Source organism: Leptodactylus fuscus, chromosome 2, assembly GCF_031893055.1.
Source record: "Leptodactylus fuscus isolate aLepFus1 chromosome 2, aLepFus1.hap2, whole genome shotgun sequence".
NCBI lineage: Eukaryota > Metazoa > Chordata > Amphibia > Anura > Leptodactylidae > Leptodactylus > Leptodactylus fuscus.
The window spans coordinates 179,068,914-179,081,288 of record NC_134266.1 but is presented as its reverse complement, the minus strand read 5'-3'; positions in this window follow the sequence as shown (position 1 = coordinate 179,081,288).

Sequence of the window (12,375 nt, the reverse complement as noted above, 5' to 3'; positions counted from 1 at the left end):
TTTTTGACTTGAACGAATTTTAGATTTGAAGCCATATTTGCTGCATTTTCTGCAAGGGAAAAACACATATCCATATCCCATTATGTCAGTCCACTTCTTATTGACTTATATTGTATACAGTAAAGATAGTTCTATAACAGAAAAGAAACCTATCAGTGTTAGGCTCTATTCAGATAACGTTTTTTACATCCACTTAATTATTGTAAAACACGTGAACTGAATGGAGCCTTACACTGACAAGAAGAGCTTTCATAGATTTGCTCCTCCTCTACAGTATACAAGAAATGCAAATTTGCTACTTTTATTCTTCTACTGGTTTAATGCGGCTGGTATATGGTAGAAGGGTCCAGGGTCCAACCCAAGTGTGAATCTCCTATTTTATGGTGGTTCAGTGTGTCTTTCATGTGAGGTGCAAAAAGACACAAGAAACAAAGCAGTAAGGGTAAGTTCACACATAGATTTTTGGTCAAGATTTTGAGGCCGTATCCACCTCAAAATGCAAACCAAAAAGACAGCTCCCATTGAAATCAATGGGAGCCTCTCAGCAGTTTTTCTGGGAGCCATTTCTCCTACCTCCTGGAAAAAAGAAGCAAGGTGCTCATTCAAGACACTCCCTCCTCCAGTCTAGGCCCATTCATTGGGCCTAATCCAGAGCGGAGTGCGTGGCTGGATGCCGGTGCAGTACACCGGCTTTCAGTCACGGCTACCCGGTTTTTGGACCGGAACCTGAGGCAGCTTCTGCCTCAGATTCTGGTCCAAAAATCCTGGTGTGAACTTACCCTAATTGCACAAACATTGCCCTTTGTTCAGTTTACTGTGGCAATGTTCAGACACAAGTATCCATTCACAGGGTTATCTACAGACAGGAATGTCGTCTTCACTTCCTCTCAGTACCTTTCCACTGTGGCGAGCATGGGGGCACTGGATCCAAGTCTCCTATGCCAGGGCGCTAACTTGGTCCTTTGTTTAACCTACTATTGGGGAAAAAGCACAGGTTTTTTTAATCCATAGATACCAGTTTCTCACTTCCTCACTGAGCTGTTTTCTTAGCATTAAGGTTACTTTGGCAAGCTTCTGGGACCTAATGTTGTGGTCTACCAGCTAACTCTTCCCTCCATCTACATACTCTTGAACAGATGCCAGTGCTATTAGAAAATACAACATTTTTCCACAAGGAGTGTCCTTGTGGGACACTGCATATCGCTTCAATGTAAAATAATCTATACATACTGCTGAACATATAAGTGGCAGCAATGACTTCTAAAACACTTATGAGGGATGGAGGTGAGAACTTACACATAGGTGCAATCCGCAGAAGTCATATTTTTTTGTACATTAAAAAAGTCTAACTAGCACTGACATGAGCATGGGAAGCACTAACCTAAGCATATTTTACCTGCCAAGAAATGCACATGACATCATGGCAACCTATTTAGTATTATATTCTGTATTATTTAGCACAATTGATGGAAGTGTCACAAAATTTCTTCTGTAATAGATTTCTATATTAAATGTTCTTAAATACATCAATTGTTTAAAAAGATGCATGGGTGACAATGTCCTTAGGACACTCAATGTCTGAATTGCTTTCCTTCCAAGAGAAGGATGACATTTATCTTCTGGCCTGCTTTTAATAAGATAAAAGTGAGACTATAAAATCAGGGCAAATCAGGGGAGAAAAGAAGAGAGTCCATGTCATGGTCAATGTGTGCTTCCTAAATAATGGAGCCTACAGTGTGCCGCTGAGGAACTGAAGATATATGCCAACACAATCCTGGGAACTGGTTATGTAAACCACGCTCCAAGATGGGCATGCGTGAGGAGATAATAGGTGGCACCAAGGATGAAAAGAAGACTTTTGGCTCTTTTCATCATTGTTCACATTTTTGTGGGAGCTTACGCTCTATGACACCATAACCTGCATTCTGTATACTGTTCTGAGATGAGATGGCCTTCCCTACAAAAGACCATTATTTGTGCAAATTTGAGAGGTAATCTTAGTGAGATTTCATTGCATGTATAAAATCACTTAAGCAATTATGGAAAAATGGCTCAGAAATAATTATTGCAATATAATATATAATGCAATATATATAGTTTTATTCTTTGTTTTATTTATTTGGTTTTTTTTTATACCCTACACTTCATTTATATCTTGATGATTTTGTTTCAGATTCATTGCACTTGTATTCACTGTTTGTATTTCCCCAATCTGTGTGAATATATATAGTAGTTCTGGTAGTGCAGGGCAGCAGTTTGATTGCTTATCCACCAATCAAGAAGGAGCTACATTAGGGAGTGATGGAAGAACGAACGGATCCAAGGCCGGGGCCCCACTGGCCGGTAAAAATCGTGGCGTTTTTACAGTACTTGCAAAATGGATGGGATTCATGCAAATCCCGTGCCCACTTTGTGGAAAAAATTGCAGTGCAGACACTCTGCGATTTACAAAACCATCGCGGTTTTGAAAATTGCAGCATGTCAGTTAAATCTACAGAAACGGTGGCGGCTGTCCTATAGATATAATTGTAACAAAAAGTCCGTGGAGGAAAACTCCGTGAACTTTCTGTTGAAAGTGCTGCAAGAAGAACCGCGATGCATTCACGCAGCAGTTCTTCCCGCAGCGCTTTAGCGCTGCATTTTCGCTCAGTGGGGCCTTAGCCTAAGGGAGTATTTCCTCAATAAAAGCGCTCGCCATTGCTTTACATTTTCATACATTAATTTGGCTACTTCTAAAATAAAAACTTTGTGTAACCCATCCTCTTCAATGGGTAACTGCATATTGCAGTCGCTCTCGCATGACCATTCCAGTGTATTAAGTGATAACATTTTTGAAGGCTTATTGCCTATGTATTAAATTGGTCTGTTCATTGTATCTTGGCATACCATTACAGAGCAAATTCATTTTCTTTCATGATAATAGTTGATCTCTAATACACAGAGTACATTTGTGGAACACCAGTTCAGTCTCGGAAATCATACTTCATCTCTTGGCTATGATGCTGCCAGGACCTCATAATAGTGGTTTCCACTTATAAAGGAAACCAGGAAGCAGTACATGTAGCTCTATATTTTACATCAAATGTTCCTGAAACTAAAAGGAGGCTCCTGACAGAGCCTCTGACACAGATGTGAACATAGCCTTACAAATAGAACAAGTTAACATTCTCTATCTTCCATTAAAATACAACCTCATGGCAGTCAAATGAAATTCTGTAAAACTGCCTTTTAGTAAAATAAAATGTAGTGACCAGCAGTGAATGATAAATATATGGTTAAATAACTATAGTTGGAAGCAGCCCAAGGGGTCAGCTGATTGTCAGACTCCACCTTTCGCAAGTTAGGGGATGTGTCACATTTCTGGGGTTCTGACCATTGAGTCCCCAGCAATCAGGATAATTGGGGAGTGAAAGTCCATTGCATCCTCCCTGTAAGTAAACCAACACTGCCCTGGTGTAACCAGCACTCTATTCACTACTATGGGACCACCAACAATGTAATCTCTAGCAGACCCTTAGGTGGCCTGGATACATTTCTTGAACAAAGAAATATTACGGGTTATGGCTTCTAGATTTTGTTAAGAACAAGCTGATCCAGGGTTTTATAATGATTGCCAGATTGGAGTCGGGAAGGAATTTTTTCCCCTGACATGGGGCAATTGGGTTTTTTTTTGCCTTCCTCTGGATCAACTATGTAGGGTTATAAGTTGGACTTGATGGACTGATGTCTTAATCCAACCTCATCAACTATGTAACTGTGTGTATGTAACTATTATTGGGTCACTCTTCAACTCTCTCAATAATGTCAGTGAATGGAGTCGCATTGCGAACCCTAGAGTGCCCCGACTGTGACTTCTAGTTGCAAACAGATTGAACAATGCTCAATTTTTTTTCTCGGGGAACTAGAGGGTTTTAGTCCTGCAACAAGAGTTGTCCCCCCTCCATACTGTCCATATGTCATGTTAGCCATTGAGAATGGTTTGCCTTAAATTCTTTAAATAACTAAACAAAGCCCACCCAAATTAAAGTGGGAATAGCAGACAGCATGACATGGTAAAATAGGATCATGGGAGACCAAAAAACAGGACCCACATTAATCATTTTGTGGTGGTAAAGAGGACCCAAGACAGGATACTCAGAAGGAAATTACGAAAAAGGATACAACAGAGCACAATCTGAAATGTTTTTACACAAACGCACAAAGCATGGGAAACAAACAAGGAGAACTAGAGCTGATGAGACACAAGGAAAACTATGACGTCATCGGCATCACAGAAACCTGGTGGAACAACATGCATGATTGGAACATACAGATGGAAGGATACAACTTATTCAAAAAGAATAGAACTAATAAAAGAGGGGGTGGAGTTGCATTGTATGTTAAAAAAGAACACATCTCCACAGAAATTACAGTTTTACAGAATGATAATCTACTGGAAATTATTTGGGTAGTAATTCAAGGGAAAAACAATGATAAGGACATCATACTAGGCGTTTATTACAGACCACCAGGACAGACAGAAGACATGGATGAGATTTTTTCACAGCAAATGACCACGCTCTCAAAGAAACATGAAATAGTGATCATGGGAGACTTCAATTACCCTGACATTCATTGGGAAACCCATACAGCCAAGAGTAAAGGCTCCATCAAATTTTTATCCTCTCTAGCAGACAACTTCATTGCCCAGCTAGTAGAAGAAAACACGAGAGGAACATCCATTTTGGACCTAGTCCTAACCAACAAAGAGCACATGGTTGAGGGACTACGGGTAGCAGGGACACTGGGATTCAGCGATCATGCTATACTTGAGTTTGGGGTTGCAAGAAGAAGAAGACCTGAGAAGACACAGACTTCAAGGCTCGACTTTAGCAGGGCAGACTTCAAGAGCCTGAAGGCAAGGGTTAGCAGAATTCCATGGTGCAAAATTCTTAAGTACAAAAATGCACATGAAGGGTGGGAAATCTTCCGTAGGGAAATCATTAAAACACAGGAACTAACAATACCTAGAAGGAAGAAAAATGGGAAGCACCTAAAAATATCAGGATGGATGACCAAAAAATTACATAACCTGCTAAAAAGGAAAAAGGAAACATACAAAAAGTGGAAGATGGGAACTATACCTAAGGAAGAGTACACAGCAGTCTGCAGACTCTGCAAGACAAGCATCAAAGGAGCTAAGACTGAACACGAATTGAAGCTTGTAAAAGAGGCAAAGAGTAAGGTAAAAGGATTTTGGGGATATGTTAAAAGCAAAAGAAAAGTGAAGGAGACCATTGGAGTCCTGAAGAATGACAAAGGAGAAACAGTTAACATGGTGGAACAGCAGGTGGAGCTACTAAATTCATATTTTGTATCCGTCTTCTCCCAAGAAACTAATGGAAATATCGACATTAATGGTGATGGAGATGAGGGGAAGGAGGACTCCAAGCTGACTATAAGCAAAGGTCTGGTAAGAGAGCACTTAGCCAAGTTACAGGAAACCAAGTCCCCAGGACCAGATGAATTACACCCTAGAGTCCTGAAAGAGATAGCAGAGGAAATAACAGAACCCCTTGCTATAATCTTCGGTAAGTCATGGGAAACAGGAGTGGTCCCTTTAGATTGGAAAAGGGCAAATGTTGTCCCCATCTACAAAAAGGGGAAAAGGGACGATCCAGGAAATTACAGGCCGGTAAGTCTGACCTCGATAGCAGGAAAAATCTTTGAGCAAATTGTCAAGGAACATTTACTTCGGTACCTGGATGGGAAGGCATTACTTAACCAGAGCCAGCACGGCTTTAGAACCAATAAATCTTGTCAGACTAACCTGATTTCCTTCTACAACAAAATCACTGAATGGTTGGACCAAGGGAATGCCGTGGACATAGTATATCTTGACTTCAGTAAGGCATTTGATAAAGTATCACATAACCTTCTTATTGAAAAAATGATTAAGTATGGCTTTGACAAAAAATCAGTTAGGTGGATTCACAACTGGCTTAATGATCGGGCACAACGAGTAATACTAAATGGCTACACATCGAACTGGAAGAAAGTCAAAAACGGGGTGCCGCAGGGCTCTGTTCTGGGCCCAGTACTTTTTGATATCTTTATAAATGATCTGGACGATGGAATTATTGGGGAACTCATAAAATTTGCAGATGATACGAAGATAGGAGGAATAGCCAACACTAGAGAGGAGAGAGAGTGTATTCAAAAGGACTTAGACACACTGGAACAATGGGCTGAGGCCAACAAAATGGTATTTAACAGGGACAAATGCAAAGTTCTACATCTGGGTAACAGAAATGTAAAAAACATATATAGTATGGGAGGAATAGAACTAAGTGATAGCATAGGGGAAAAGGACTTGGGCATAATAGTAGATCACAAATTCAACATGAGCCAACAGTGCGGTGCTGCTGCAAAAAAGGCGAATAAAATTCTGGGATGTATTAAGACAAGCATTGAATCTAGATCAAGAGAGGTCATTATTCTGCTGTACTCTTCCCTGGTCAGACCACACCTGGAATACTGTGTACAGTTCTGGGCGCCTCAATTCAAGAAAGACATCGATATATTGGAGCAAGTCCAGAGAAGAGCAACCAAAATGGTGGAAGGTCTGCAAACCATGTCCTATGAGGAGCGGCTAAAAGAACTGGGATTGTTTAGTTTGCAGAAGAGAAGGCTGAGGGGAGATTTAATAGCAGTCTACAAATATCTGAAAGGTAGTCACAGTGCAGAGGAATCTACCCTACTCTCATTAGCACAAGGAAGTACAAGAAGCAATGGGATGAAACTAAAGGGAAAGAGATACAGATTAGACATTAGGAAAAACTTTCTGACAATGAGGGTAGTGAGAGAGTGGAATAGGCTGCCACGGGAGGTGGTGGGCGCTCCATCAATGGAAATCTTCAAGCGGAATCTGGATAAACATATAGCTGGGATGATTTAGGAAAACCTGCACTCGCAGGGGGTTGGACCCGATGGCCCTTGAGGTCCCTTCCAACTCTACCATAAGAATAAGAATAAGAATTTTGGCATAGAACTCAAATTATACTCTCAATAAACCCACCACAACATTTTACTGTACCCCCAACTGTATTTCAATCCTGAAGTGCTTATAGAAAACTACAATATTAAAACTAATCCTGTAATGAAACTCATTAAAACAGTGCACATTGATTTATATAGTGCATTAAGTATAGGTAATGGTACAAGGACTACTGAAACTGCTTTTGATTCCGTTAAGAACAATAAACCCTGCTTATCCCTATATGACCCTATTTAGAACAGAATAGATCCCCTGATAAGTGTGACTGTGCTGAAGCCTTAACTTTCCTTAGCCCTGTCCTGCTATAAAACAACTTGTGGTTAATACTATTCAATTTAAGACAAGTTTATCAAATGATACTGTAAAAGACAAGAAATATGCTTTTTCTAAGTTGCCTAGTCCAGGTCTCACTCAATGTTTGTAAATATGGTGTGTTTGTAGAAGGAAGGCTCCTGAAGAATACACAATACAAATACGGTGTCTTTGTAAATGATTTCATTAAGGGTAAGTGCACATGGAGTTTTTTGCCGCTGATTTTGACGCTGAATCCGCCTCAAAATCAGCCTCAAAAAAGCGCCTCCCAATAGAGTTCTATTGGGAGGGTTTTTTTGGAGGCTGATTTTGAGGCGGATTTAGCATCTTCGCCTAAAAACTCCATGTGCACTTACCCTCAAATAGTTTTTTTGATTGAATTTAAATTTACATTTTCAAAATTTATAAGACAAAAACAAGGGGACGGGAGTTATTGTCCACTGTCTTTCCCTGTCGTCCCTACCAGCGGCACAATGTGGGGTATTTCGTGCCCCTGTGTGCTGGTAGGACAGGCGGAATTTTAATTAGCCATGTATTAATTTCACATGGCTTGTTCCCTTTAAGAGGGCACAGATACCTCCCCCCTGTGCGTTTTTTTCTGTCCTGTGTAAAGGATCGGACAGGTGGGGAGGACTCTGTGTCCTCCTAAAGAGAAAGAGTAAGAAGAAGTTTCAGGTACTTACCTGCTCAGACCTGTTCAGGTGTCTTCAATCATGCACTCTGCCCCTTTGGACTTCTGTCGGTCCTGCAAAGAGAATAGGTAAGATTAAAGTTACCTATTTTGCCCACCTCCCTCACGCAATCCTACCTCCTGTTCCCCGGCATCCAGTCCTGCTGGGCTTCGGAGCCGCGCGCAGCCAGCCGGCGTGTTCGCGCGGCTCCATGAGGGGAACTTCCGGTTTTCGCGGAACCTTTCCTCTGCGTAGGAGGGTTCCGGCCGGTCGTTTAGAAGTGTAACACCGGCAACTTCCGGTTTTTCGGCATTCGCCGCTCCGGGACCACGCGAACAGCAGCGTTGGACACTGGAGGTCCTCAGGAGATTAAGGTACGTGCCAATGTAGTTGGCTCAAGGGGGGAGCGTGACTTGAAGGGCTAGGAGTGTTATGAAGGGCAAAGGAACGGAGCTTTTGACTAAGGCCACGCCCCTTCCGGATATGGGGCTGTAAAAAGGGGGCAGGTTGCATCCCTCATTGCCTGCTAGTCTAATCCCTAGCTGGTTTCTGCGCTGTGGCTTGTGGTTACCGCTTCAAACTGCATTTATTCTACTGCAAACTCTGCTGAAGGTTGGTAAGTGGTCTGCAGAAGCTGGGTGAGTCTCCTCATATGGTTCCTTGAATGTACTCCTCTGATGTTTCATATTCCATGCTTAGGTATCGCTGAAAGCTAGCTTCTATTTGTCATGTCTTCCTCTTCTACCCCTCCCGGGGATCAAGTAAGACGGAAGAAGTCTTCTAAAAGGAGACACCTGGCTTGCATTGATTGTGACGTTCCACTACCTGATGGTAGGTGCGTTTTTTTCGTCTGCTAATTCTCCCAATGGTGGGAGTATCCTGAATGTCATTGTTTTGCCTTTAGGCTATGACTGGTCACGCTGCCAGCAATGCAGGGGACCTCTGCGGGAGGAACCCGTTACCAGTGATATGGTAGCATGGGTCAAGGAGTACATGGTGAGTACGGTTGCCGCAAAGAGGGGAAGGGTCCCCTCCGGCTTCTAAGTATCCTTGTGTTTTTTGCAGGATGATTCTTTAAAGGATATCCGTACTTCACTGGCTCAGCTCACCAAGAAGCAGCGCGTGGAAAGGCGTTCTGCTTCACTGCCCTCCCTGGAGCGCCTCCAGGTGGAGGAGGTGTCCATATCATCGGACGATCAGTCCTCCTGTACCAGCAGACCAATTTTCCATCGGGAAAAGACTAATAAACTGCTGAAGGCCATCCGGTCGTGGGACCAGGTTGGCGAGGGGGAAGCCTCTGCGTCCACCTCTGGGAAGCGGAGGGTTTTCCAAGTGGACGCCTCCATGGCCAGCCTAATGGAACAAGAATGGAAGCAGCCGGAGAAGGCTTACGTCACCACCAGAGCTTTCAAAGCAGTGTATCCGATTGATCCCTCCCAGCTGGATCGCTGGGGTCCACCACCCAAGGTGGATTTAGCCATCTCTAAGCTTTCCCGTCGCACTGTCGTGCCCATCGATGACGGGTCAAATCTTCAGGATTTGCTTGATAGAAGAGTGGATTCAACGCTCAAGAAGGCGTATTCGTCTGCTTCAGCCCAGGTGACGGTGGGCATCGCCTCAACGGAAGTAGCTGATAAGCTTCAAGCCCGGCTGGACCGCCTGGAACGGGATATCGACTCCGGGGTTAACAGGGACGACATCCTGGCATCCATGGGGGAGATCCGTCTCGCTACGGATTTCCTGAGAGAATCGGCAAGACAGCAGGTGAAGCTGGCTTCCAAGGCCATGGCCCTCAATACCGCCGCCAGGAGGCCCTTGTGGCTCAAACCTTGGCGGGCTGATGTCGCCTCCAAGTTTTCTTTGTGTTCCCTCCCCTTTCAACCTGGGAAGGTTTTCGGCCAAGGGCTGGACGATCTGATGGAGGGATTGGCTGATGGTAGAGGGAGATCACTACCACAAGCAACCAGAGGAGGAAGGCCTCCCCCTTCTAGGGGTCGAGGCTCCACGTCTCAATACAGGCCTCAACAAGGAAGCCAGAGACGCCCCAGATACCGTCCGAAAGGGGCGGGTCGCGGGATCCCCAAGGAGGACCCTAAGAAGAAGGGGTTTTGAGGAGACGCCGCTCTCTGTGACCAGCTCTCCCGTAGGAGGGCGCCTTTCGAATTTCCTTGTGGCATGGCATCTTCGCATTCTGGACCCATGGGTCTTTCAAGTTGTTCAGCGAGGATACGCAATAGAGTTCTCCCATCCTCCGGTGGATCGTTTCATCACTACGCGGGTCTTACCAGCCCTACAACAAGACTGCCTGGAGGCTTCCGTCGCAGAATATCTCTTAAAGGGGGCCCTGGAAAGGGTCCCTCCTCCCGAAGTGGGTCAAGGAGTTTATTCACCCGTGTTCTTGGTTCCAAAGTCCACAGGAGGGTGGCGGATGATTATAGATCTTCGGTTCCTCAACCTCTTCATAAAGAAAAAACCTTTCAGGATGGAGTTCATAGACTCAGTAACCAGTTTCCTATTGCGCAACGAGGTCATGGTCACCCTGGACCTGAAGGATGCCTACTTACATATCCCCATCTTCCCGCCACACAGGAAATATCTACGTATAGCCGTTCTTATGGCTGGTCACAGAGAGCACCTACAGTTCACTGCTCTGCCATTCGGCATATCGTCAGCTCCGTATGTATTCACCAAGATGGTCGCACCAGTTGCCGCCGCTCTTAGACTTCAAGGCCTCTTCGTGGTTCCCTACCTCGACGACTGGCTTATAAAAGCTCAGTCTACTTCAATTCTCCATCACCACCTCCAGATAGCCATCGCCTTCCTCCAGGAGTTAGGTTGGCTGATCAATTGGGAGAAGTCAGAAATAGTGCCATCCACCCGGAAGGAATTCCTAGGGTTTGTTCTGGATTCCCAGAGCATGCAGATTTTCCTATCTCGTCCAAGGCGAGCAAAAATAGAAGCTTCGGTTCGGGGCCTCCTCAGGTCCCGATGGATCACCATTCGCACCGCCATGCGGGTCCTAGGCCTGATGTCTTCTTCAGCCAAGGCGGTCCCTTGGGCTTTATGGCACTTGCGTCCCCTTCAGATGGAAGTGTTGAGAGCCTGGAACGGATCTCCACGGGGACTGCACAGGAAGATCTGCCTTTCTCCCGGTACCCGTCTTTCCCTCAGATGGTGGAGACACCTGAAAGACGGAAGGTCCTCGGTTCAACCTCGTTGGACCCTGTTGACAACAGATGCGTCCCATTCGGGATGGGGAGCCCACCTGGACGGCAGGACTGTCCAGGGCCTGTCGAGGAATCCAGAGGTAGGAACCTCCAACCTGAAGGAGCTAAAAGCAGTGTATCTGGCGCTGAAGTACTCGCCCCCTTTCTCGAAGGGAAGGCAGTCAAGGTCCGGTCAGACAATATGACGACGGTAATATACTTGAACAAACAGGGCGGCACCAGGGTTCCAGCCCTACTGAGAGAGGCGAACTTGATCTTCACGTGGGCAGAGAAGAATCTGACCCACCTATCCGCTGTTCACATCAAGGGCTCCCTGAACATAGTAGCGGATCAGTTGAGTCGGGGTATCCCTGTATCAGGAGAATGGTCTCTCAATCAAGACATATTCCATCAGATTGTCCAAACATGGGGCCTTCCGGATGTCGACCTCATGGCAACCCGACTCAACGCCAAGGTGGAAACCTTCTGCTCTCTGTACCAGGAGGACAATGCCTTGGCAGTGGATGCCCTGTCCATCCCATGGAGGTTCAGGCTGATATACATTTTCCCTCCAGTTTCCATCATACCCAAGGTATTGATGAAAATCAGACAGGACCAAGTCTCGGGAATTGCCATAATCCCGTTCTGGCCGAAAAGGACTTGGTTTTGCCCAGCTCATGTGGATGAGTCAAGGCAGGTATTGGAGGCTTCCCCCCCTCCCAGATCTGGTGACACAAGGAGAGCTGAGACACCACGATCTGAGGAGATTCAATCTGACAGCCTGGAGGTTGACCAGTCCCTATTAAGGAATAGAGGACTGTCTCAAGGCGTCCTAAGGACTTTAGCCAGCGCCAGAGCCACCTCGACCAATAAGAATTACCGTAGGATCGGTAATATTTTCCAGGCCTGGTGCACGGAACACGAAGTGGACTCCTCCGATCCCCCTGTGAGGGCGATCCTGGATTTCCTTCAGGACGGCCTAGACAGAGGGCTTGCAGCTTCTACCCTGAAGGTACATGTAGCCGCTTTGTCCGCCTATCTGGGGAGGCGGTTGTCTCAGGATCCTTTAGTGAGCACCTTTATCAAAGGGGCAACTAGGCTGAGACCAGCAGTTTCTGCTCCTGTCCACCAATGGGACCTCAGCAAGGTC